Genomic DNA, 25716 nt, shown 5'->3' with positions numbered 1-25716 from the left:
AGCATCTGTGAATGAACGTAGTGATGTTTTAGCTAACCCTCCAGGTGTTGCTTTCCTGTTCCCTTTGCATTCAGAGGGATTAACGTTGATATAAAACTTCTGGACCTGGACAGAGAAACATGAAACTGGACTGCAGAAGGACACATTTATTTTATGCTTGGTTTTATTTCATCAGACATTCTTTTCAACAATGTCACAATTATTTAGTGTCACCAGTGACAGTTGGTGTAAAGTCAGTCAGTTTTTGTCGTTATTCTTCAGCCACATTGCTCCTCTGCATTTAATTAATTTATGTGTCAATTAAATTCTGACGTTACCTTTTCTTGTTAGCATAGTTTCTCCTGTCTTATATCAGAAACATTGAATCTATTACCTTCTTCTGCCACCCTTCTAATGATTTATAAAAACTGATTTTGAGTAAAATTTCACGAAAATCTTCAATTACTTAACTAGACTGTGGGCAACTAAATATGTAAGAAAAGTATAATTTTGCGCTCCTCCACATAGGAATGCAACATTATAGGAGATTATAAAGGAACCTGGATTAAAAACTCATCCTTAGTGAGTAAATGTCCTTACAGCTGGCTCTAACCGTGTGCAGTTTTCCTTTTTCTCTTTGGGCACAGAGCGTGATTACTCAGAACCAGTCAATTAAATATAAAAGCTATAAACTGGGCGCTATGCTGTTTTGCTGCAGTTACTGTTGTGATACTGATGTAAATCATTGATAAATTACATGACTGGTAAACATTCATTTTACCGGTTTGATAAAAGTGTCATGTTGTTATTAGAAGCACCAGATGTTGCAGTAAAATAAAGCAGGTGGTGAGCTGCAAAGACACATACAGTTTCCATAATTGCACTTATGCAATATGGAGGGAAGGTATTAGTTGTGTAGAAATGTTATTTCTTAATATATACCATTATATCCTTTGGCGATTGCTGTTCTCTTTGGTGTCCTTGGCGATAATTTTTTCAGAAGTCATATTAATACCCGAGTCTAATCTAAAGTGCCTGTTGGATGAAAGTGTTTTTCTGAAAAAAAGTCAAGCTGTGCCTGTGAAGTAGGCTAGTTAGCAGTTAGCCAGCATTCTGGCTCAGTGTGTTCCTAGCTACTGTTACCTGATCCCTCAGTGTGTCTTCTCCAACACCTTGACTGTGCTAATTGGGACAAACCCCCTGTAGTTTGACCCTCAAGGGGTGCCATACTTTAGTTTGCTTGCAGATGTGTGTACACACGTGTGTGTTTGTGCGAGAGAGAAAGTCGGAGGGAGTAGCCAGCTGCATCTCTGCCTGTCTCTCTCATGTCATGTGTACACACACGGCATGTCTCACATGTAGTGTGTGTCCTGAACATGAGGTGCAATGCACAGCTAGAGGAATGGTGTAAAAGTGGCTACATCCAACAATATTAGGCTTGTTTGTTCTCAAACTGGTTGCTTTCACCAGAGAAAGAAGAAAAATAATTAATATTTCATGTCATCAACTACTTTTTTTATTTTTATCCTATAACCAAGCACTCAGGTTTTGTTTTGTATTTTTTTTTGTATACAAGTCAGTCTGTGCTTTGTGCAACTACTGCATTTGTAATGAGAGAAACATGTTGAAAATCTGACTTTCAGTTTTCTTGTCAACAACAATTACTGTACTGAGATGTTTTGAGATTTTTCTCATGTTTCTCGTCTTTTCCCCGGCACTAAATCAGGGACACATAATAAACGGTTATTATATCTAGAATAACAGAATTATAAAAGCTGTGAAAAGCTTTATTATGAGGTTATGAATTTGTCTGTCGCATCATCTTTCACTTGTTATATTTCTGTTACTTTTCTAATAGTTACAAAATTCTCTCTTGGTGATTATAATCATTTAAAGACTAAATCAATTTGTGCATCTCGTCATTATGTCCAAACCTCAAAGCAAATTTAATTTTAATATTTATTGAGATTAATAATATTTAATATTTACAAATTATCTACTTATTTGTGCAGCATGTCAGTAAAGTGGACAACAACAGACTGTTCACAGGACATCGTCTATCATTTTTAATGTTGCTCCTAATAAGCTCATGATCATAAAATTGATTTATAATGACCTTGTAAGTAAAAGCAGTTTTCTGCAGCAATTAGTTGAAAAATAGCTAGTCGTGCAGCAAAATAAACAGCAACAGAATGAAGACGCTTGGTTAGTAATATGAAAGCACAGCAAGTATCAAAAAGATGTCAAAAAGGGAAAAGATCAGAAGATCAGAGCAGCTTGAGATCCTGAGGGTTGGTTGAGTCGACAGTTGCCCACAGAACTGATTCACTAGTGGACTCTACATAAAGTCCAAATTTGGATTTGGTGGTGTATGTCAAAAAACTAATTTGCACAGAAAAAAACAAACTGCTTGATAAAAATGTGCATATTTTTTTTTATTATTTTTACTTTTGCATGGCATTTTAAAAATGTATTTTGCCTTTATTTAAACTATTTAAACCCACTAGGAATTTTATATGTATTAAAAAATAAATAAAAACGAAGAAAGAAAATAAACAGAAAGACAGTTATTAAAGAGCAGGGGTCAGACTGTGGACTGGAGTGTTTGATGGGTAAATTGGGAGCTATGGGGGCCAGAGACTCTATAGCCTTGAGTCCCAGTGCCATACCATGAGCGAACAATCTGTAATTGGCACCAAATAGAGGCACCCAACTGTCACAAAAACGACCCGATAGAGAAGAAAATGAACAAAAGGGTCTGAACACTACGATTCAGCGCCAGTGAAGGATCCGTTATTGTCGTCAGACGACCGAGAGCTGCTGTATCTCGGTCTGTCTAACATCTTTCTCTGTCTCACCTGGTGTGATAGTTATATGTTATTATGAAAATTCCTGGCCTTTTTAAATCTATCACTTTTGATGTATTTTTATAGACATGGCCTTTTCAGAAGAAAATGTAATTATTCTTCTGTGTTTATAGGAATCTGTATGTGACGAACTTTAATGTTCTGTAATTTGCTTCCTGATGAGATCTTTAAGGACTTCAGCTCTTTGGCCAGATAAACTGGTTATATCTGAAATTATGATAGTGAAATTACCCCTAAATTGTTTGTTTTTAATTTAGTTTGCAAAAATACACAGTGGAAAAAATAAATATAAGGATAAAATATATAAAATTAGAAAGTATCATTAATATTATACCCATTAAATAAAGTCAACATGTATTGAGGGATTTTTTAAGAAGCATTATAGACAGACAAACATAAAAATTTTGATTTCACTTTATCACTAATCTCCTGGAACAAAATAGCATAAAATCCCTAATTTCTGGATTGATATAAATGTAGCTAAACTACCGCAGCTGTGACGTAAAACCTGGAATCCGTACTAATGTGCTAATGTGGCATCCGTACACAGATTTTGTTTATTTGTGTGTTTGCACAGCTTAAGGCTTCATCTGTCTCTATTTTTTTTTTTCTGTAGTTAGATTACAACATCAATTCGCTGTGATAGTCAATTTAGTTGGTGAAGACATTCCTAAGCATTTTACTCTCCTAACACTCCGTAGCACATCAGGATTGAGGCATGGCTGCTAAATATGCACCCCCAGGCCTGTGAGCGCGGATGCATGTGTGCGTGTACATGTGTGTGCGAACACTGGGTAGCCAAGGCCTCCCCACCGTGTCTCACCATAGGTGTGCAGATGAAAGCTCCACTGGTGAGTGTGCTGACACACACATAAATACACACCCACATAGAGAAACAGAATGTTTGAAGTGGCACCCAGCAGCTGAGCTGAGTTGTGGCCGTAACCTCACTTTGACATCTGGGTAAAATCCCTCCAAGAAGAGCGCGCAGACTCCTACGAACTTGCTTCCATTTTCTCCTGCTTAAGGTGTGCAACCTTCACCATGCTGACAAATTCAACCATATATCATTGGCTGTGAATTATAACTGGGTCATTTTATCACATGTTGCTATAACTGTATTTTTGCTGTTTTTATTAATCCAGCACTTTTCTCAGGGTAACATGTAACTAACAATTTTAAATACATATATGGAGAGAGAACTAGAAGTTGTGTCCCCATCCGGTCGAGAAACGCTGTAAATAAGGATTCTCGCATTGATTTTTACTCCTCAGACTGACAAATTGTCCTAAAAAATTTGAGAAAGCTAAAGAAAGTAGTTAGTTTTTTGAACGGTGCTCAGATAAAATTCATCCCTGCTGACGTGAACATTGCATTATTACTCACTAATCGCCTGAACCTCAGTCCTTATGACAGCCAACCTCTCCACCTCTGATTTCAGTCCAGATCTGGCAGTTTGAATAAATCCCAGAACTTTTATTCACCCTGTTGGACAGCATCCTGAGGTAGGCAGCTTTTCATGGCCTGTGATGCCATGTTCCCACTGTCTGATGCTCACCAAACGCCTGCTGAACTAGATTTACTAAGAACCCAGTGAATAAGTGCCCATCCTCCTGCACCATCAAATCCAGCTGACCATCAGATATGTTTCTTTTTAAAGAGTCCAGATGTGAGATAAATAATATTGCTGTAGTGCAGTGACACTCCCAACATTTTATATAAGTACCAGAGTAGTAAGCTGGCAGACATTATAGTACATTATTGTAGCTTCATGTGTTTGTTTTGCTTCACTATTAAAAAGACATTGCTGAAAATGAGAATTTGTTCTCCATCACCTTGCATTGTTCAATAAATGTAAAAAAAAAAAGTCAATATGCATTGTTGGATGAGGGATACTGTGTATGTGTTAACATTTAAATTGAATTGTTTTTTTGTTGTTTTTTTTGTTTTGAGAAAAAAAATAAAAAGATTGCCAGAATTTAAATATTTTTTAGCAACTTCTATAAAACCTCTTTCAGTGAATTTGCTGCTACAGTATTTGAAGGTACAGAACGCAGTAGAATACTTTATTAGCATGTTTTGCTGAAGGTAGTTAGCTTGGTTACTGAATGCATCAATTAGCAAATCTCACTGGTTTTCAAACTTAAAAAAGCTCGTTAAGAAAGGTTTGGTTTAATCTAATTTCCAAATTTAAGTACTTTAGAGGTAAATAGACCATGAGCAGCCAACAGCACATATTCTTAATTCAGTGTTCATAAGGAGTTCTCTAAATGTTCTCCTCTGTACTTATCTTTTAATAGATGTCTGATGAAGTAGAGACCAAAATTAACTGTTTGGTTATGGACACCACATCCCAGGCGATTCAAATGTTTTCTACCTTTAAATAATTTGGCCACGTTTTCATCTGAAAACAACTAAAGGCCGCACAAGTACTAGCAGCATTACATGCGTTAGAGTTTGAGGATTTATAATCTATTACTATCAGTTTGTGCTAATAGTACTAAAAGTAGTTACTGAGCATGTAAATTTAAAAAAAAAAAATCTTGGTTTTCGAGTTTGGAACTTTAACAAGGTTGAGTGGGTTTCATTTTATTTCCATATCTGTGGTAAGAAAAAATAATAATTTTCAGAGTTCTGTTTTTATTTACCTTTGAAAAGTTTTTAATATTGGTACCAAACTTTTTCCTCAGAACCACTGAAGTGAGATTAAGTACCAGGTTTAATTGGATCACAATTTGAGAACCAAGAATGAAAATCATTCAGGCAACCAGAACAAAAAAACCGTCAAACATAGTCAAACTATTTCCTTTTCATTACTGTATAGATTGAATTTTTCTACTTTATGTCACCTTGAAAATGTGGTTCTCTCGCAATTATCATACCAGACGGTGTCGCAGTTTTATTAGCCAAAATGTGCCAGTGCACATATTCATCTGTTGTAATCAATTATAGATTAGCCCTCTGGATGCTTTTCAAGATGGTGCTGCTAATTTCACCAAGCAGAGCAATAATCCCACAGGGGTTGGAAAAACACTTTGGTGGATCTCAGATTTGACTGAAAATGTTTACTAGACCATAATGCTTCCAGGCTTTGTTATCACTGCTGCAGTTTTAAGGACTTGGATTTAGCATTTCTAAAATTAAATTAGACTTTGCACTACTCTACTGTACAGAATTTATACACAATTTATGTTTGTGTATGTATCTGAAAGCATGAAGTAATAATCCATTCTCTTATTTTTAAGTCTTTCTTCTGGTATAGCTCTGGGGGAATGTCTTGCTTTGTGGAGTACTGCTTCATCAAAACACAGTCAGTTTTATTTTAATTAATTTAATTCACTTTCAACTCACTTTAATTTTAAAATTATTCAGAAAAAAAAAACTTTCATATTTATTTTTTCTGAGAGACCGAGTTTATGTGTCAGGTTGGATATGAACATCCTCCAGGCAAACTGCAAACAGGACTGCTTGGAATCCATCAAAGTGAGTGCACTGTTTGTGAAGAGTCGTTTTCAGTCTTACTCATGTGACCATCTTCTAAATCTAAATAAGAAGGCAGAATATGTGTGTGCGTGTGTGTGTGTGTGTGTGTGTGTGTGTGTGTGTGTGTGTGTGTACACATGCTTGCATGTTTTAGAGATGTAGACCTTCCTGTGATACCACCAGCAGAGCTGATAATGATCCCAATTGATTGCGGCTGTTAATTAAGAGCATCTTTTAATTAATTATGTTCCCTGAATCTACCTGTTATAAATAATTCCTATCGGATAGTTTTCAGAACAGTAGCTGCTGTGAACCTTTTTCATCTCGTTTTAGATAGAAACACAAAAACTCTTATTTTGTCTTAGGTTTTATTCTATTCTGTGTGTTTGTTTGTGTGAGGGTTTTTGAATATTTTTGCTTTGACATTGTTCTGGGTAGTTTCTCCCCTTGATACACAGTTTGCCACTTAGACGTTTTGCATTTAAAAATTCTGATATGATGAGTCTTCTCAATCCAAGTGTATATTTAAAGTAGATTTAAGAACAACTGCGATTTTTGAGTAGAATGAATCTGTTTTGAAAACCAAAACTACAAATGTTTTGAGAGTACATTGAAGGACAGCCAGTGATGCCTCGAGCTGAGGACAACTAAAAGCAATCAATCATCAGCCTAAAGTGACTGGACCAAAGGTGTTCTGTCTTTTTCGGGTCATCTTCCTGGCCATTTTCCACACCAAATTTGCTCTTCCATGTCTTTATGGATGTTGCTTCCAACATTGCTCTGCAGTAACACTGGAGAAAGAAGTGTTTCCAAAAGGTTTGTTGCATAAAGTTGTCCAAATTATCATGTTATGCTAAGGCATTAAAAGTTCCTTTCACTGGAACAAGCTTCATACTTCACAGTTGGTATTAGTTTCCACATTGAGGATGGACGGCTAAGGGGTTAATATTTCCTTCTTGCACATTTCCTAGGAAAGTATTAATTTTATTGGAGGCTGAATGTACATTCATACACTTTTATATCAACAGTTGTTAGATGCTACGTCCTAAGGGTGAACATGCACGGATGGTCAGACCTGAGAATGGTGGCAGTTGTTTTAACTAATTTCCACTTCTACACTGTTTCCTGTTTAGTGGAATGGCTGATTTGAAATTCGTTTGAATATCTTTAAACCCGTACCAGAATCATAAGCTGCTACAACCTTCTTTCTGTAGACCTCAGAAAGACGGCACTGCTCACACCAGAAACAACAAACCCTGAATCGACCCTTAGCTAAATAAAAGTCTGAAAACTGTTTTAAGGCCACAAACCATAATCCCAGACTGCAGGATGTAAAAAGAAAACTAGCTGAGTGATCTGAACCAGTTTTTTCGACAGGGTTGATCAAACACTTACCCCTCCCAAGCCCAGTGATCCATGTTCCAGGTCTATTTATCTTTACCCCGTGTCTCCTAACCATCCCCCAGCCTCACATCTCTGAGCTTTCAGACAAAAGCTGCCACAGCTGTAGAAAACCTCCTGTGTAATACCAGCACCAAATACTGCATGGACCTCAGCAGCTACAGGCCAGTAGCACTGACCTTCCTTCTAATGAAGACCCTGGAAATCCTGGTCCTCAACCATCTTCACACCCTAGTGAGAGATTAGAGACGGCTGATGCCATTATCTACCTCTTGCACCAACCTCATACAAACCTGAAAGCACTATGAGAATCATGTTCTTTGATTTCCCCAGTGCTTTTAACACCATGCAGCCTGGATTTCTGGGGCATAATTTGGAGCTGTCATAAACAGACCATCACCTGTCACAGTAGATACAGGACTACCATCCTGGCAACCCACAGGTGAGGTCTTAGTCTGAGTCTGACAGCCTGGTTTACCATGGGGATTTTGAAGGGAGCCTTCCTATTCACCCTCTACACCGCAGACTTCCCCATGCACTCCCCAAGCTGCTTTATTTCCAAGGTCTTAGACGAGCCACGGATGACCACAGCACAGGTGACCATGACACAGAGTACAAGCAGCTGGCACAGGATTGTGTGAACTGGTGCCAACGGAACCACTTTCAAATCAATTAGGAGAAACTAAGGAGCTGATGGTGAATTTCCACAAGTTAATCACACTGACACTGGTGAACATCCAGGGACTGAACATGAAGAGTGGATTAATAGAATCAAATAAAAATATCCTTTATTACCCAACAGTGGGATAATTTAGGTGTACCAACAGCAAGTTAAAGGTTAATGTAAGCATGTATTAGTTACAAAAAGTTAAAAAATATAAAATTTTAGTAAAGGGAAATTTACAATGTACCAAAATAGTTTTGTGGAGTTATAAAAAGTAACTCAGATTAAGGAAAAGTGTATGGCGTGTTGATTTGGGCCACCAGATTCCCAAAAGTTAAAAGGCTGGAAAAGTTCACCAGGAAGGCTAGATCTGTCCCTCCAACAGAAAGCTTATGAAAATAACATTACCATGGCACCGTTTTCTCAATTTGCCTCTCATTTTGCTGCTGATGCATTAAAATTTCTCCTACAAGTAAAGAATGTCTCTGTTATTGTATTTTCTGGAGCAGGAGTGTCCGCTTCAAACTCTGCAAAATGAGAAAGTTCTTTACTAGAAAAAGGTCAACTTAATGACCTTCAGTATCCAATTGGTTTGAGCAGAAGATCTTAATTCATTTGGATAGGGTTAGGTTTTTGTACCTGATTGTCTAAAAACTACTGAGAGCTAAAACATTGTGAGTGTGTTAGAAGTTGGAGCTTGTGAACATTAAAGCTGTTATAGTAAATATGCATCGTCACAATTAATTTGAGGGAATCGGACTAAAGATCACTAGTAGTTTGGCTAACAACGGTAGATAATGCTATATTTATTTTCATGAATTCCTAAAGGTAACATTATTTATTTTGAGTAATAGAAACATGAAGTGCAGCAGACCTGAGGTTAATAAGAACCATTTGACAAAGGTTCACAAAACAGAATAAATTACAAGGTTTGCATCAGATTAAAAAAAGCATCACACTTTCACTGTCCCTGACAAATATTAGTTATAACAAAGACCCATGACAGTTTGTCACTACAATTTGTACTTTCTTACTCCCCACTTAGCTCAGTACACGACTTCTTAACTTATCCATGCATAAAATATCCATCTTGACACAACTGATTTTAGCTACTCTACAAAAGATGCTCTTTTACATGATTTCCTTGGAACAGTGATTGGTCTACATTGCTGTGTGTGTACACAACAAGCCTGGCTGCTGGTGAATAATTCAAACAAAATGCAGTGTTGGGGACATCGTAGCATTCTGCTTTGTGTGTACTTTTTGGCCCCAAGGCAAGGGATCCGTTTAATACTCTGCTGCTGTGCAAGAATTGTCATTTTCGGTATGAATTACACTGTTGAGCCGCAGACACTGTGTTGAGCCGCTTTTGTAGACAAAAGTGCAAGACTTTGGGGGCATGTTTTTGGCAAAATGTGAGTGCCGAACTCTTTCCATCTGGGTCTGCTCAAAAAATGGTATTGTAGGCTATCCACTTTATGCAAATACAGACACTTTCTTTCTGTCTCTCACACACACACACACACACACACACACACACACACACACACACACACACACACACACACACACACACGCACACACACCTCCTGCTGTTACCATAGATGGGATTAGCCACCTTACCCCTTTTTTCTGTCTTCCATCCTTTTAGCTCCCTCTTTTTGTTTTTTTCCTCACCCAATCGTTCTGTTTTTCCTTCCTGCACAATTTGCGATAGATTCACATTTATTTCTATTTCTGCTTTAACATATATGCAAACCTATTCCTGCTCCCCCCAATGCTCTCTCCAGGGTGCCACTGTAACTCAGTAGGATAGGAGCGTTACCCTTGCTCTGCACCCCTCTTTGACCACACCCCCACTCTCTTCCTGTCTCCCCTCCAATTAAAACCTTGCAGGACTATCCCTCCAATACCCAAAAGCTCTACACCTGCACGATTCTCCACTCTCTTGGCCAATCAGAATTGCTGCTCTTTACATATCAGCAGGGGGTGTAAAGCTCCTCAGCAACACTGACTAGGGGGGTTGATGGGTGTTTTGGGGTTGGGGGGATGGGTACTGTAGTAAAAATGGTGACCTAGATTTTTCTCCTTTTTTTTCCAAACTCCCCCACCCGTCTCTGTTCTCATTGAGCAGAAGAAACATTTGGGGGGAAAAATCGGCATGACTCTGTTCTAAGTTTCATCCAGGTTATATTTGGCTAATGGGATCCAAATGGGGTTTGATGAGGTGAAGAACTTACAGTCTTGCAGTCCTAGTTTTTCATCAATTTTAAAACAGAATCAGAACACACAATCTGCTTCTTCCAAATTTAACTGGACGAGTTAAAAAAAAACAACCTTAATGAGAGTTAACAGTAAGATGAGCAAAAATTACATATTCAGGGAATTTTGACATTACTGACATTGAATCATTACCAGCATAATTTTTTTCAGTACCTCTGACTCTAAATTTAAACTTTAAAAAAAAAAAAACATGAACATTGATTGGAGAGTTTGCAAAAATATGACAAAGAGCTCGAAAGCAAAAAAGGAAGAAATGTGTCTGAGTCAGTGTTGCTGGTCTGCTCAGCAAATTTAAATTTTTACACAGCATGCTACTGAATTGTAGTTGGTTTTTCAGTGTTTCCTTATAATAATTTGCCTCTGACTTACTTATATTGTTTCTTACTTTGGGAACATGTATCAGTGCCACCTTGGCACCAGCACTGCACTGAAAAACAATGATGGAAATCATCTAATAAATAAAACTGAAAGCTTTTCTTGAAGTCGTCAGGGTCTGTTAGAGTGTTTTATTTCCCTCCCTGTTTTCTCCAAGGTATTGGAGGTGTTAAATATGGCAGGGGAAAACGGCAAAACAAAATTGCCTTGTGATCCTTTATGGAGCCAAAAAAAAAAAAGAAGATTAAAAAAACAACTTATGAAAACAGGAAAAAGCTTTCAATTTACCTGGAAGATTACAACATTATGGCCACAAGTAAATACTTTTGTAAATTGCTTTACTGTTAAAGTAACAAAACTGACTAATAAGTCAAGAGAGACACAGAGAGTGAGGGAGGGGAGAGTAACGGCTTAAAACTGAACCTTTTATGTCATTATTTAAACATATAAATTGGTTTTCAGAATTTTAACCCACTTGGATTAAGATTTCAGTACTCTGCCCCGTTTTTCATCTTAAGTCGGCAGTCATTGAATAAAGGAACGCATTTCATACTTTAGATAAATTTATGGAAGCAGCTTTTAATCAGCTACCGTTTATACATTTGTTCCTCAAATCATTGCATGTATTAACACAAAAAATAAATAAAAAGGGTAAGTTAAAAACAGAAAGTGTTGTGTTTTTTTGTTCACATTTGGTGAAAAAAGAGACTTTCAGCTCTGATTTAAATGGACACAGTATAATGATCCAAGCTCACCTAATGGCTACCAAGGCCCTTGTTCACTTCTGATGGACAATGCCAAACACAGAAATGCGTTTGATCTAGTTCAAATGCATACTCAGTGGTTAACACGTGTTGATGTCTTCTTTTGAGCCGTAGCTAATTCAAACTCGCCACAGTGGCAGTTTCCTTTTAGGCGGCGCAGGGATTGGTGGCTTTGATGTGAATCTGAAATGAGAAGCTTTTGGGATGTGGCATACAGTGCCCAGAGAGGTGCCTGCAAGCCTGGCTGAGAATCATGCCCCTGGACTCAGAAGCTACTTTTGGTAATTACACAGTATCTCAACATGGCTTTATGCCGTAAAACCAAGAAAGGTGTCATTAAAACTTCTTGGATTTTGGAAAAGAAGAAATGGACTGCTTTTATGTTGTTCACAAAAAAACATGCTTCGCTGATAAATAGACAATTACTGCAGTCCCAAAGTGGCAGCTTGGCAATAGATAGATGACTGAAAACAGTTCTGTTTTTGATGTGGCTCAAATAGCAAGCAATTGTTAAGAAGAGCTCTGCTTTCTTTGACAATAATTCCTGCCAACATTTTCAATAAAACCCAGTACAAGTCCATATGGCACACAGAGAAACAGCTTGATTTTAGAGGAGACTGACAGTTTTGATGTTAATACAAAGCAAAGCCTGTGATTTATAAACACAATGGGCCACTAGGTGCCAGGAAATCAAGTGCAGTTAAAAGGTTCCACTGAAACACATTGATTTAAAACCTAATTAAGCTTCAACCAAAGCAATTTTTGGACAAGTTTGAGCTTTGACAGGACAGTAACATGTCTTAGATGCTCTCAACACAAACATGTCAAGGTAGAAATCCTGGACCTCACATCAATATTACTGTTTTTTTTTTGTTTTTTTTGTTTTTTTTGGACAGGCGAAAATGTGGTTGATTTTTGATGATCTTTATTTGAGAGACAGTTCTTTATTGGCATGTAGCAACAGAAAGTTGTAGAAAAAGAAAGTTTTTTATAGCTAACTTTATCATTGTTCATAAAGTATGACAAAAATCTTGGAGGATTTAAATAATTCAGGTCTGTTTCAGGTCAATGTATTTTAATTTATTTTTCCTTAATCTGTATAGTAGCAAAATGTCTAATAAATATAAATGGTAAATATAGCATTGAAAAGTCCCTTTATTCTTCTGGAGATTTTTTACAGTACTTTTTCTTTTAGATCTTAATAGTTAATATCAACCTGCTGGCTCTAGTTACACCAGCAAAGAGAGGTGGTAGTAATTTAATGGGAGATGAATCCACTTGTGTGTCACCTTTTAATCAAAATGACATAACACACATACTTTGGTGTCATTGTTTGGTCTGCAAACATTATCCTGATGGTGCACTAATGGTACTTGTTTATCATGAAAAGACATGATTTTAATTTCTTCCATATTTGTCTCAGTGAGTGACGTTGTGAGAAAAGCAGCGATGTTTATGCCTCTTGACTTTTCAAAGGTTAGAAGTAGAATAACACCTGCTTTTGAATTTTTTTTCTGCTGGCATTCTTAATAGAATCAATGGCAGCTCAAGTGCAGTGAAAGGCACTTGATGGAGGGTTTCGTCACAATTAAACCTGCGTGAGCAGCAGAGAGGGAAGGGAAAGAATTAGGAGCTCCGATCAGTGTTGTGCTAAATCAGGCAAAGCTGGCCACCCAGTCAAATGCATTCAAAGCTGAATACTTACAGGCTTCTTTCTGCACTTTCAGCTGATGGCTAAAATTTTAAAACCCACAGTGAATTTGAGTACATCGGTGTCAGCATTACGCATAAAGCTGCCATGTTCTACTAAGACAATTTGAATTACATTTAGCCTCTACAGGCTAAATATAATTTAGCCTGTAGAGGCTAAATTACATTAGCCTCTACAGGCTCTACAGGATGTAGGTTGATCTACAGGAGATGATCAACCTGTAGATACAAGTTTGATCATCTCCTGGTAGCGCTCGACGTTGCAGCTCAACATTAAAACCGACTATAAGAGGTAAATCTTCATAACATATCCCGTCGGGATCCCTTCATTTAGAGCTCTGTTGTGACATAAAAATAGGTTGTCATTGAAATGTTGTACATGCAACTCTTAAATGTCTGGGGGAAACCCAGACATTTAAGAGCAGAGGTCAAAAAACCAAAAAAGTGTGAGGAAAATTGATTCTAAGTTTTATTCATGTGCAATGGCCATTAAAATGTTTTTTCTTCCAATTCTGTGAAAAAATGAAAACTTTACTCACACTAGAAAGCAATAAAACATGACATTTTGTACACAAGTAAAGATAAAATACATTAAAGCTGCATTTCAAATGCAAATCAATTTCATGAAAAATTTAAATGAAAGATTTTTGAAAAAAATGTAACAAAACAATAAAATCCACCCCAAAAAATCCACCTTAGCCAGATTTTAGGATAAACATATTTTTCTTTTTCTCCTTTGTGTTTCTGCAGAAACCTTGGCTTCAAAATTTAAGATAATTTTAAGGTGTCATTGCTCTGATATTCATACAAGAAAATTATTCAATTTTTCAGTTCTTTGCTCATTTGGATAATTTAAAAAATATTTTAACTGAAAGGTTAGGAAAAAAAGATGCATTCATTATTAATATTCATGCTTTTTCTATGCATCCACTACAAAGCTACATTATAATTAATTGGCCCAACAATACATGGCATTTAAAATGTTATAGCAGCACCTTTCTGCTGTCCGGATTTTTATCATAATCACTCCAAGGTTTTGTCAACATGAGGTTTTGCATTTGCTGAAAATACTTGGAGAACTCTTCGCATGATTGACTATAACAAGGTTTTTTCTCTCTGAAAAGCCAGGCATTTTTTCATTTTTAAAATATTGGTTTCTTTCACACTGAGTTTTGTTCCCCTCTTCTGAAATGGATTAGTTAAAGTGAAAAAAAAAAAAAAATCTCAGGGACAGATTTCTCAGAACTTCAGCAACGTAAACCTGAAAACAATTTACAGCTGAACGTGACTATAGATGCTTCTGGATGAGAAATACTTTTCTTTCGATTAAATTGAGATTTCTGAAATCCGTCAGCCTCCTTGGGTATTCCATTTAAAATATTTAGCGTGATTAAGCCATTACCTCTGAGGAATCTTTATCTGTGACATTTCTACCATGCAGCAGGTTTAGATGCACAGAGGACTGTGTTGCTTTCTGCACCTGCATGGACATTAGACGGGATCACTTTTCTAAATCAATGTTTTCATGTAGTCCTCCATTAACACATGCATTATGGTGTTATTTCCCTCCTCTAAACTCCACAGGATGGCAACCTAGCACTGCATTATTAGCGTAACCTTGATGCCGAGGCTCATGAATGATTCGGGATGAGATTTTCTCTCTGAGCTCTAAGTTAGTCTGTCTTTGAGAAGAAACATAATGTCTCCAATGCATGCTAATTAATGGGCTGCAGTCAGTGTTTGCCATTTCCAGATGCAGGGAAAATGGAAAAGGTGCTGAGTGTCCAAAACACGGGAGTTAAAATTAAAAAAAAAAAAAATTACATGGCGACAAGAGTTAGTGATTGTGCTGATTCTTCATGATTTAAACTTTTTGCAGGAAATTCAATCTGGAAAAAATAGAGTATTCCAGTTTAAAAATCCAGACTACTTTATTCTGCCACGTTTAATTTCTGGGTGGAGTTTGCATGTTTCTCTTCTGTGCTGCCAGCCCAGTGTGACCCTGAAGGGAATTAATCGGGTATAGAAAATGGCTGGATGAATGAATTTTTTCCTCCCCACATGAACTCTTAGCCAGCATGAAGCAAGCTGGTCACTGAGAGGATCCGCGCACCACGCTTAAGTCTAAAGGTCCTTTTTTCCCCCTCCTCGGACTAATCCGTTTCATGTCTACAGACTTTGACTGCCAGTAGCAATAAGCAGGGAGGCTGAGATGGATGTACACATTTCTTATATATCGTACAACAGAGAGGTTGTACAAATAAAATACTCATGGGAAATAAATAATAGAAAGATCAATGGTGAGTTTGTCTGACAAGAGAGTGTAAAATGAGCCGCTGTGCTCGCTGGGGGAGACTAAGCAGTGACTCTAAAATCATTTCTCTCATCATAGGTGGTTTAACGGTAGTTCTGGAGAAGGTGTCTTTCTCAGCCATTTCCTCTCTTTGGTCTGGGCTTTTCATCTGAAATCCATTTTTCTTGCACTGACAGCAGACTTCTTCTCTGCTCTAACCCGTCTCCTGCCTTACGTCCCATAATAATCCAAAATGTGAGTTGATGTTTAGACCTGGGCACAGAAAGGCACTTCACCTTTCCAGGTCATACTCATTATATAAGGCGTGATCTGCCGAACCGATGTACAACGTAAAAAAAAGAAAAAAATCAAAGTATCAGAAAAATGGAAAGAGGAAGAAGGGATGGAGAGAGAAAGGGCAACTGTAAAATTTTATTTGAAGACACTGCTACATTTTAAATATATTTGTGTTTCTCTCTTCTTTTATTCTTCTTTCTTTTCTTAAACACATTTCTTAACTGTTGAATTTGACATTTACAGTAAAACTAACGCCTGCAGTAACGACTGGTAATCACTTCTCTTTGTCATAAAGTTTTTTTTATTTTTTTGGCATTCATCATCACAGCTGTCTTGGATCAGTTTTGGACTTTCCATTATAATCAAATATTGGCATAAAGTATATTTTATGATCAGGATGTTAGAGATTTTCTCATCTGATGCACAAAGAAACTCTGATGTTCTCAGATACTAATAACTGTTATTTAAATAAAAAAAAAGAAACACAATAAGGATGCAAGAGACAGAGTTCAGCTTGGATATATAAATACACACAGGACAAAAAATCATGCATGTTGAGCCTCATTCCAAAAGGTAATTTAATATTTACAAATTTGAGAAATTCTGTGGTTACATCCTACTGTAATAAATTATTTTACTAATCACAAATTAGTTTTATAATCTATCAATAATGACTTCTTGGCCTTTAAACTGAATTAGCTCTATGTGAAAGACATCTATTTATATGTATTAAGACATATTACAAACAAAAATAAACCACTTATTAAATTACATTTTTATTAACAGAGAAATTTGAAATAAGGATGGAAAAGAAAAGAGACCTAAATAAGATCTTATATTTATCAATAGTCTGTCTCTTAGAAACAAACAAAAATGGTTTTACATTTCGTAAACGCAGATCTGAAAAGGTTAAAAAAAATAAAAAATAGGGATGACCAAGATTTAGGACCCGTCTTGAACCATCAGCAAAAGCGCAATTTAGTCCGAATTCAAGCTGTTCCACCAGCCACAGAACCCACTGGGTCTCTGCAGGTGTGCCCCGGTCTCTGGGCTTGGCTGACGGAGAGATATCGGCACAAACAGCTGTTCAGATCGGTCTGTAGTCCACTTAGAAGCAGGTCCAGGTCTCCCATAGATAACTTAATTAGCTTAAAATGAAGGATTCTGCATGGTGTGTATGGAGGGAGAACAAAAGGAAATCCTGCATTAAACTGAGATTTATAAACTGACCTATAAAATAATTTCTATTTATATTTGACAACTCAAAATCATGTCCAAGTTGAAGAAGTAGGAAGTAATGATTCGACATTAGTCAATATGTTTACACATTATTGTTAAATAAATGCAGAACGTTTTTTTTTTTCAATTACAAAAAAATAAAACATTTTATGTTTTGGAGATATGCAAATGAATACAAATAAATGGATTTTCATATTATCCTCACATGTTCATATATAAAACACAAAACAATTTACTGTAACATAAAAATGTTTTCCTACAAATAATTTTATTTCTGCAGCTGATAAATTACCATTTGAAATTTTGTCTTGATTTTCACATTTCGGCATTTCCATGCTGATCCTGTTTCATAGATTTATCCCAAAAACAGAAATGGAGCAAAACTCACAATTAGTTAAATTGTGAAAACTTAAAACTGTAAGGAGATTCTTTTTGTCAAATTTCAGACAACAAATATTTCCTGCATTTTTAAAAGAAACAGGTTGTGATGTGCTTTATAAGTTAAATTTGCTGTTTTGTTTTTACCATTTTCTAAGCGTTTAGCTTCAAGCATTTAAATGAAGAATACTTTATTAACCCCAGAGGGAAACTAAATGCTGCTGCAACTCATACTGTAAAGGTTTCTCTGAAGCCTTGTTGTAGATGGCGATGGCTGTGTGCAGGAATGATCTCCTCTAGCAGTCTGTTCAACAGACTGCTAGAGGAGGAGGATGCTCAGGGTTGTCCGACACATTTTTTTCTTTATGATAACATGCTTTGCTTCAAATTCGTCTCCAGAAATTCCAGAAAAGTAACCAGAACATAGAAGGCTATTTACATTTTTTGTATGTTAGTATGTCAATAAAAAAAAAGTTTATAATTTTATTGAATAGAACACAATTACCGAATTTCTAAAGTAGCAAAAATAGTTCTCATGATAAGATTTTCCAGAGAGCACTAGGTAAGTTTTATAAAATTACACATACATGAGCGTGATTAATAAGATTAAGACCCTCCTCCCAGCTCTTATTTATTGTTTCTGACCGCGCTGTGTGCTTCTGCAGATTGCAGTACAACCACAGGGAGGAGCCAGAGGAGCTTGATTTTTACCACCAGGACTAACTTCCGGTTGTTGATCACAAGACTCGTGCCTTAAATGAATGAATGTATTTTATTATTTCCAGAGGGAAATTCACATTTATCCAAATAGAGAGGTGCCTGAGGCAGCAGCCCGGTGGGGTGGGAGCCCGGTGGGGTGGGAGCCCGGTGGGGTGGGAGCCCGGTGGGGTCGGAGCCCGGTGGGGTCGCAGCCCGGTGGGGTGGGAGCCCGGTGGGGTGGGAGCCCGGTGGGGTGGGAGCCCGGTGGGGTCGCAGCCCGGTGGGGTCTCAGCCCGGTGGGGTGGGAGCCCGGTGGGGTCGCAGCCCGGTGGGGTCGCAGCCCGGTAGGGAAGGACCCCGGTGGGGTCGCAGCCCCTAAATTGATTCATTCAGTCATAAGAAAAAAAAGTACTTCCATTGCAGTTTTTCAAAATATACTAATTTCGATAGCTGATAAACCACTTCATCCTGCTGCAAAAGTTGTATATAGAAAAATGTGAGTTTATTTAAAATTGGTCTGTTTCCATTGAGCAAATGTATAATCATATGTGAAATTTGCACCATTATATGGTCCATGGAACCACAGCTTTGTGACAGTTTCTATAAATTTGTAAAAAGCATACTTTTTAAATAAAAGTTACCTTTAACATGTTTGACTGATATCCAGACAAGTTTTTTTAATTGCAGGACTAAAATTCCTCTTGTATTTTTGAGAAATTTCACGATTCATCTTCATCACTTCAGATTCAAATCTGCTGAAAACAGATGCATCTGTTTGAACGATGCTAAGAAACTGACGTAACCTCATGAAAATCAGAACATTCAAACTTCCCAACTAAAGTCAACTCCAGTAAATCTGTCGCCCTGCTTTTCTAAAGGTGGCCCTGCTGCAGTCACACTCAAATTCTCAGCCATTATGGTCCATTTTGGAGAGCTGCTCTGCAGCCATTATCGGCTTTCCTCATAAGCAACTATTTGAGCAAGCTGCCAATGATGTGTAAAGCATTTAATTTTGAAATGAAGATTTAATAAAAACAATAATGATGATGATAATGATAATAAGTAGTTGAAAGATGTTTACAACTGGCAAATGTTAATTAGCCCGCAGCAGATTTAAATGGGCCTACAAATTAACGAGGCCATTTGGATTTGTTTCTGGACACAAAGATTTTAAAGAGGGGGATTTCTGACAGAGGTGAATGTGATGTCTCATATTTGGAGAGAATGGTCTGACAGAAATGTTTGAGAAAAGGGTCTGGGTTAAACACACATGCACACGCGCAGATAGATGGGAAGAGATGGGGGAAGCATCAAATTAACAGAGACTTTGACATCACCTCTCAGAGGACAAGATGAGACACAGACACACAGGAAACAATCATTGTTGATTGGCTCATTTGGAACCCACACTCGCATACACACAAACGCACTCACACATAGATGTTATAACAGCAGCCAATCACAACAGAGGAGGCTGCTCTCCTGATGTAATTTACATAATGATAAAATCACTATCTTAAATGAGCTGCCCTCCAAAACTACTGATGATATTGCACCCCCACCAACGCTCCCATGCACACACACTTTGGCAGAGGCAATGACAAGGAGGTGAAAGTGATAGTCATGCATTCAACCTCTCTCTAATGTGTCTTTGCACAAGCATTCATTTTTATTTTTGGAGAGTTTCTGGTGCCAGTGACACGCTCCAGTGAACTGTCAACAAGTGTGAAAAAAAAAATTCAGATTGGAAAAAGAGTGCGAAAAGAAATGACACGTAGAAAACCCACAAACCAACTAGGAGACAGAGGAAGAAGGATAACCGGAAGGACTTGAAGGGATTTCTGGAAGAACCGAATAAAAGTTGTGACAAAAAGGGCCTGGAAGAGAAAAAACCAAGCAGCAGACTAACATTTATCTGCATCTGTGTGAGCGCACAATAGACTAAGGTTTTTGCGTTTATAAGTGAACAAGAGCAGAGATCTTTGCACAGTTATTCAGCTGCATCTCACTGTTGTACATTCACACTGTGGAAAAGCTAGAATCACTGCGTTATGCTGCTATTGGTCACTGAGAAGACCTCTAGTACTCTGGGTACGTTCTAGAGAGTTGTTGTAAGAAGGGACACATATTTCTTGTTTACATTTTAGACCAGTGGCCACACCGAGATATGGCTAAAGATTTAATTTTTTGACAATTCCTGAAAGGATTTCTGACTTGCGGTTGTCACAAACAATAAACATCTGTCTCTAAAAGAATGCATATTGAAATTAGCAACCAATCCAAGTACCTTGCAACCTTAGTTTTTCTTTAACAAATACATATTTTTTTACTTTTGTTTTCTCATGACATTAGTCTGTATATTTCTTAAAGTATCTTTTACATTCTTCTCTTTTTTTACTCTAGTTTTTATGTCTTGTTTTTGCCATTTTCCTCTGTTTTTCCACCACATTCTCATGTTCCCTCGTCTTTCACTCAGCTCATTTGTCCCACTCTCATTCTTTGTGCTTTGCTTGACCTTTGTAGGAACATCCATCTTCACCAGTCTTGATATTTCCAAAAAAACATCACTTTCTTTGGGTGAACTTCACACATCAGCAGGAGTGACATGCAAAATATTCAAGCATAGTCATCTAAATATCAGTGGGAACACTGTAGACTAAATAAGCCAACACACTGTAAACTTAAACAAGATCCAATCTGTACTGACATATACGTCTTGTGATTGAACAACAGACATCTTGATTATCACATGAGATTTGGGTTTGCACAGTGATGCTTGTCAACAAAAGAAGTCGGAAAAGGGGCATACGCCTCCTTTAAACTGGATTAGGAGAACACTGTGACATTAAAGTCCCTGTAGGCTCTTGAGAGGTTCTGTTTAGATATGTGACACCAGTGGGTTTCCCTTTATATGTAATCAAACACAAAACATCCCTAGAAAAAGGAAGGTCTTGGTGATTTATTACTCTGTTAGCAGCAGGTAGAACTTCATCATGCCCACTCTGGCAAGATGTTTTCTAGGCAGGTCATGACCCACCGCAGCTTTGGCATTACCCCAAAAATACCCCCAAACAGCTCTGATAAATAATCCTCTGTCTCCACATTAGTAGAAACAACGCAAAGCTCAGGCCTCCTGCATGTCGATATCAGTATAACTGTCAGTGGAACAGGACTTCCAGCTGGGGAGAAGCGCACACACCTCCAAATTGAGCACAATCTTAGATTGGCTTGTTGTTTGGGGATGCTGGAAGTTCTGAGTTTTTCAGGGAGAAGTTCCAGAAAGGTTTTAGCCAATTCTGTATTTAATCAGTAGAAAAAATAAATCACTGATATTGTGACAGTAGAATATATGCACCTTATGCCAGGAATTGTGCATAAATGGATAATGCACAGTTGGAACTTCAACAACATGGATATTACATTGCAATGTTGGTGGAAGGTCAGGAAATCTAAGGTGAAAGTTGAAAGATTTTTTCACTTTTAGTGATTTTTATGGGGAAATATTTGCATTGTCAGCATATTTTGACTCTGGAATTTCATTCCTACCTCTTTGTGCAAAAAAATACAAGAATGACAAAAATTAAATATAAAACCAGCTACAAGAATGTTAAAATACAAGTTATAATTTATATTGTATCCTTGTTTTTATATGTGCGACAGCCACATTGGGGTTGAGTTTGGAGTTGATGGAAAAACTGTTCTAAAAGTTAGATTTTCTAAATTAATGAACACAAATTGACATGGTATAGGAGGACAAACGTATTCAATAACCAGAATAACTGCATATAAATCAGGAAATGCACATTTCAAAATGTGTATTTAAAAAAAACAACATATTTATATCATAAAACAAAATACTACGCCAGTCAGATAAACATATTCGACAGAGCATTGCATCATGGCCAACCTTCCTGATTTTTAATTGGAAAAAACAAACAAAAAAACAATTAAAATTCAAAAAAACATTTTTAAAGTACTCCTCCTCGTGTAGGCTCATCATAATTTTTGAAATGAGTTTATTTTACATGTTCTCGTTCCTTTGTGTCTGTTTGTGATGATAAGGATTTGTAGTGCAGAGACTGCGGCATGTTAACTGGCATATCTGTTAGGCTCAGATGCAGTTTACAGTGCAGATCACCTGTCACCCAGTGGACGGTTCCAGTGTCCGGGGAGGAAGGATCAGAGAGCACTTGGCGATGTGAGGGGAGCGGCTGGAGCCTCTCTGCTCCCTGCTCAGTCACAGCTCAAGGCTGCTGGAGAAATGCAGCAGAATTGCCCTTCTACGCTGAAAGAGCTTCATCAGCCATCTGCACCCCCTGATGACACCATGTCTGCAAGCACAGTCTAGTGCCATAAAACCACACTTTTGTTCCTTACAGCTGCATGATAATGTTCAGAATTTTAACGTCTTTACTGATTGTCCCGAAATTATATTTAGAAATTTTTGTACAATGTTAATAAAAAAGAGACAGGTGTGCATGTCGTATATTATTGTAGGATTTATTTTTAAAGAATTCTGAAATATTCTAAAAAACAACTATAATTATATTGTAATATTTAATTATTACGGAAAACTTCATGTAATTAAGCTGTAGTTTTTCAGAACAATAGTATACCTTGGAATTGGTAACCCGTTAATATATAACTGTGACTAGCAATTGTGAAAGTGTAATCTGTGAAAAATATTTATTCAAAAAGTATACATCAAGTTTCACGTCTTCAGTCCCTCTCATTTCATTAGCTGGGTAAAAACTGCACCAAGCTCATCTATGGTTCTGACATGGAAAGATGGGCTGTTCTGTAACCCAACAAGACTAATTTAGTATTTTATAATAAAATTTACTTTTGAGCTGCATCCCTAAAATTGTGGATTTTTGGACTTGTATATGAAATGCCTGATTGAAGTTTTTTTTTTTCTTCGTCTTTTCAGTTAGACACTTTAACGTAGTGTGGTGTTTCAGTCTGACATGCTTCAGAGAGCTGAACTCCACATTAAATAGAAACGGAAAACAAACGTGAAGACAAAAAAGGTGACAAAGTTGAAATGGAAACATGACTTTGGAGAATAAACACACTGACTAAATGAAGGTTTGGTGAAGGAGATGTATCTGCTAAAATAAAATTCATATAAACAATAAAATAAAGACCTTGTCCCAAATTGCTTTAAATAACTGTAAGGTACCCTGCACATCTTACACAATAAAACATTTTAGAGAAAGTCACTGCTCACACTCTTTACACACTAGTACAAATACAAGAATAGCATCACAAAAAATATTTTACAAACATGTCAGCCTAACAGATGTGAATCAGTTTGATGAATCAATCAGTATCTAGAAATAGTACAGGTTTAGCACATGACAATATGAAGTTTAGTGAGGCAAACTTTTGCTGTAATAACTGTAATTTGCAAAACTCTTTGACAATTATCACCAGAATTACAATTATGAGTCAGAATGCCTAAAGTTTCCCCAGAGGAGAGGATAAATTATCTGAAGGAAAGTAACAGAACTGGTACAAGGACTGGAGTGGTAATGACGAGATGAAATGGTAAATTAACCAGAATGTACTGAGCTGCAGCCATTGCTGCTATAATCAATGAAATGATTACCTTGAAAATACTTTACACTAAAGATACTGTAAAACACAACACACACACACAAACACACACACAGTTTGAGTGCATTGTGGGAAAGACCCATCAGTGACCCAGAAGAGTGAAGTGAAACTCTCAGGGTCTTGACAGATGTGTGTGCGTGCGTGCGTGCGTTTGGACACACACATCTTTGTATTGATGGTAGTCCAAACCTGCAGACACAGGTTAAAAAGGAATATTATACAAAATGCACTTTTTTGAGCTCTATGTCATGCCAAAATGTTATTCTCTTATCAAACATGTACCCAAAGTGTTTGATTTCTTTTCCATTCGTTTTTGATAAATCTTTGAATCTCCGATGACTGCCATCAGGGATGCCTAAGCACCTGCTCATACAATGCAGCGAATATTTCAATGTATTTATTTTGAATCACTGAACTCAATTTGGTCCAATTATTAGTACTCCTAATAAACCCTTAACTATAAATGTTACTGGAGCATTTGTTGTTTTTTGTTCTTGTTTTTTGTTTCACACAGATGCTCATTTCTTCTGGCCACCAGGCAGGAAAAGGATCAGAAAGTAAAAAAGGTTTCCCAGACATAAAATGAGCCTTCTGTTTCTACCATCTCACTGCCAACAATTTTGCCTGCATCTGTTAATATAGATGTATGATAGTAATAATGCAGATGCATTTCATACATATATTTAATAGCTGGAAAAAAAAATCACCTTTTTTGGCAGCAATGACTTCAAGTTATTTGCTATGTGACTTTATCAATCACTCAAATCATTACGGAGGAAGTTTGGTCAACTTTTCTTTGCACCACTGCCCCTGTTTATTGATGCATGCGAGCTCAGAAAGTTGTCATCAGCAGTATTTTTGCTGATATTTGTGGAAATATTTTATGCTAAGAAGGGCTTTTATTTTGCGTTCCAGAATTGCCTTATCCAAACTGCCACTCCACCGCTCCCTGACGAAGTAGGAAAGCTGCACTTGTAACACTGGAAGATGCCAGCGTAAATTGCAGAAGAAATAGAAATACAAAGGTATGTGTTAGTAGATAAGTTTTATGAAGAGCAAGTGAACATATGGTTCACATGTCAAAACCGATGATGTCTTTTAGGTTTGTTTTAAGTCATCTACAAACAACCAACAGTGTTTATTTAGCCTCCTATCATTCCTTTGTGTGTAACAAAAATAATTTTGCATAAAGTTCACACTAAAAACAGCAAATTCAGTTCACAGACATTAACATGACTTGATTCACATGTCAGTATTTAAAATTTTAAGTTGAGTAAAGAGCTGTTGTGGTGACAAACTTCATGTGCTTATCGTGTATTTCGGCTCATCTTGTTGATCTTGTCGGTTTTCCTTTTTCTAAATATGGTGAAAGTTTCAAGTTTCATTCACACGTTTGTTTTACAGTTTCTATTTTTATTTTATTTACTTTTCAGAAATTTTGCGTGAAAGCATCTTGTGAAGCATTTTTCATCAAAACCGCTTTCAAAAAGCACAAGACTGATTCTTTACTCCCATTATGATTTGGACAACATGATCAAACAAACACCTTCACACTCTCACCATCTCTGCTTAAAGACAATGTGTGAACGGTAGGGCTGTAGGATAATATCGATATCGCGATATATATCAATATTTTCTTTCCTAGAAAAAAATCGATATTCATCC

At 37.1% G+C, this 25716-nt stretch overlaps 1 long non-coding RNA gene across 1 annotated transcript in view; it reads left to right on the top strand.

Moving 5' to 3' along the window:
- LOC106964108 (uncharacterized) overlaps window positions 1-25640 on the top strand; it is a 99810-nt gene extending 74170 nt beyond the window's left edge. Inside the window, exons 4-5 of the long non-coding RNA XR_001428327.1 lie at window positions 24967-25076; window positions 25485-25640. This is a non-coding gene — a long non-coding RNA (uncharacterized LOC106964108). The remainder of the gene's footprint in view (window positions 1-24966; window positions 25077-25484) is intronic.
- The last annotated feature ends 76 nt before the right edge of the window (window positions 25641-25716 follow it).

Source organism: Poecilia latipinna, unplaced genomic scaffold (assembly GCF_001443285.1).
Source record: "Poecilia latipinna isolate Pla-1442-1.1 unplaced genomic scaffold, P_latipinna-1.0 Scaffold1625, whole genome shotgun sequence".
NCBI classification, from domain to species: domain Eukaryota; kingdom Metazoa; phylum Chordata; class Actinopteri; order Cyprinodontiformes; family Poeciliidae; genus Poecilia; species Poecilia latipinna.
The sequence above is the reverse complement of the archived record's forward strand: the minus strand, read 5'-3'. Positions and strand labels throughout refer to the sequence as shown.